The sequence below is a fragment of the Nycticebus coucang genome, chromosome 6, assembly GCF_027406575.1.
Source record: "Nycticebus coucang isolate mNycCou1 chromosome 6, mNycCou1.pri, whole genome shotgun sequence".
Taxonomy (NCBI): domain Eukaryota; kingdom Metazoa; phylum Chordata; class Mammalia; order Primates; family Lorisidae; genus Nycticebus; species Nycticebus coucang.
Window position 1 is genome coordinate 2,260,422 of NC_069785.1, and position 3,354 is coordinate 2,263,775.

Sequence of the window (3,354 nt, forward strand, 5' to 3'; positions counted from 1 at the left end):
TTTTGAATGCTCCCAAACGCTCAAAGAGGAAGAGAAGTGGAGAGCAAAAATGGATGATTCCCTGAGAGAACTGTGGGACCACTCCTAAGGAGCAAACATTCACCTTATAAGAATCCCTAAAGGAAAAGAGGATGTTCCAAAAGGCACAGATACTATACTTCAAGAGATAATTAAGGAGAACTTCCCAAGCATGGCAAGAGATTCTGAAATTCAGATAGACAGTTTCAGAACTCGAGCATGACTTAATACAAATAAAGCATCTCCTAGACACACTGTAATTAACTTCACCAAAGTTAATATGAAGGAGAAAATCCTGCAAGCAGCCAGACGTAAGAAAATCATAACCTACAAGGGGAAGAATATTAGAATGACTGCAGATATCTCTGCTGAAACGTTTCAAGCCTGAAGAGGATGGTTATCAACCTTCAATCTCCTAAAAGAAAACAATTTTCAGCCCCAGATCCTGTTTCCAGCTAAACTGAGTTTCATTTACAATGGAGAAGTTAAATACTTTAATGACATACACACGTTGAAGAAATTTGCCATAACCAAACCAGCTCTTCAGGATATTCTCAGACTTATCCTCCATAATGACCAGCATAATGCTCTACTGCCAAAGTAAACTCACTCTGAAATTCTTGATCAAAACCCAACTTCCACAGTGGGGAAAGGATTAAAAATGTCCACTGGGGGCAGCGCCTGTGGCTCAGTGAGTAGGGCGCCAGCCCCATATGCCAAGGGTGGCGGGTTCAGACCCAGCCCCGGCCAAACTGCAACAATAAAAATAGCTGGGTGTTGTGGCAGGCACCTGTAGTCCCAGCTGCTCGGGAGGCTGAGGCAAGAGAATCGCGTAAGCCCAAGAGTTAGAGGTTGCTGTGAGCAGCGTGACACCATGGCACTGTACCAAGGGCGGTACAGTGAGACTCTGTCTCTACAAAAAAAAAAAAAAAAAAAAATGTCCACTGGACTTTCAAAAAGCTTGACACCCAAAATACTACCAGGCTTATCAGTACTCTGAATTAATGTGAATGGCTTAAATTGTCCTCTTAAGAGGCACAGGTTGGATGACTGGATATAAAAACTCAGGCCAGATATCTGCTGCATACAAGAATCTCATCTTACCTTAAAGGATAAATGTGGACTCAGGGTGAAAGCATGGTTGTCCATATTTCAGATAAACGGAAATCGGAAAAAAGCAGGGGTTGCAATTTTATTTGCAGATACATTAGGCTTCAAACCAACAAAAGTAATGAAGGACAACACCGATCACTTCATATTTGTTAAGGGAAACAATCAACATGATGAGATGTCAATTATTAACATGTATGCACCCAATTAAAATACTCCTCAATTTATAAGGGAGACCCTAACAGACATGAACAATTTAGTATCTTCCAGCACCATAACAATTGGAGATTTTAACAACCCTTTGGCAGTGTTGGATAGATTCTCCAATACAGAACTAAGCACAGAAATTCTGGACTTAAACTTCACCATGCACAATTGAATTTAACAGATACCTACAGAACATTTCATCCTAACAAAACTGAATATGCATTCTTCTCATCAGCCCATGGAACATCCTCTAAAATTGATCACATCTTAGGTCACAAGTCTAACCTCATCAAATTTAAAAGTATAGAAATTATTCCTTGTATTTTCTGAGATCATCATGGAATAAAAGTCGAACTCACCAATAACAGGAATCTGCATACTCATACAAAGAAACTAAATAACCTTATGCTGAAAGATAGATGGGTCATAGATGAGATTAAGGTGGAAACTGCCAAATTTTTGAAACAAAATACTAATGAAAACACAAATTATCAGAACCTGTGGGATACTGCAAAGGCAGTCCTAAGAGGGAAATTCACAGTGTTGCAAGCCTTCCTCAAGAGAACGGAAAGAGAGGCAATCAATAACTTTATGGGACATCTCAAGAAACTGGAAAAGGAAGAACACTTCAAGCCCAAACCCAGCAGAAGAAAAGAGATAACTAAAATTAAAGCAGAATTAAACAAAATCAAAAAGAAAACATTATTCAAATGATCAATCAAAAACTTTGTTTTTTAAAAAATTCAACAAAATTGATAAACCTTTGGCCAACCTAACCAAAAATAGAAAATTAAAATCCCTAATATCATCAATCAGAAATTACAAAGGCAAAATAACAACAGGCACCTCAGAAATTCAAAGAATACTTAATGAATACTACAAAAAACTCTATTCTCAAAAATAACAAAATCTGAAAGAAATTGACCAGTACTTGGAAGCACACCACCTTCCTAGACTTAACCAGAAAGAATTGGAAATGCTGAACAGGCCTATATCAAGTACTGAAATAGCATCAACTATACGAAATCTCCCATAAAATAAGAGTCTGGGACCAGATGGCTTCACATCAGAATTCTACCAAACCTTTAAAGAGGAACTAGTACCTATATTACTTAACCTTTTCCAGAACATTCCTTCCTTTTCCAGAAGGAATACTTCCCAACACATTCTATGAAGCAAATGTCACCCTGATCCACAAACCAAGACCCAAAAAGAAAAGAAAATTATAGACCAATATCCTTAATGAATATAGATGTAAAAATATTCAACAAGATCCTAGCAAACAGAATCCAGCAACACATCAAATGAGATATATACCATGACCAAGTGGGTTTTGTCCCAGGGTCTCAAGGTTGGTTCAATACATGTAAATCTATAAATACAATACATCACTTAATAGAATAGTTTAAAAAACAAAGACTATATGATTCTCTCAATAGATACAAAAAAAGCTTTTGACAATATCCAGCATCCTTTCATGATCAGAACACTTAAGAAAATAGGTATAGAAGGAACATTTCTTAAACTGATAGAGGCCATCTACAGCAAACCCACAGCCAATATTGTATTGAATAGAGTAAAATGAAAACATTTCCACTCAGATCAGGAAGTAGGCAAGGTTGCCCATTCCTCCACTGCTTTTTAACATTGTAATGGAAGTCGTAGCCATTGCAATCAGGCAAGAGACGGCAATCAAGGGTATCCAGATAGGGTCAGAGGAGATCAAACGTTTACTCTTTGCAGATTATATGATTTATACCTGGAAAACCCCAGCGACTCAACTACAAAACTCTTAGAAGTGATCAAGGAATACAGTAGCATCTCAGGATACAAAATCAATACTCACAAATCAGTAGCTTTTATATATACCAATAACAGTCAAGCTGAAAAAACAGTCAAGGACACTATTCCTTTTACAGTAGTGCCAAAGATGATGAAATATCTGGGAATTTACCTAACAAAGGATGTGAAAGATCTCTATAAAGAGAACTATGAAACTCTGAGAAAAGAAATAGCTGA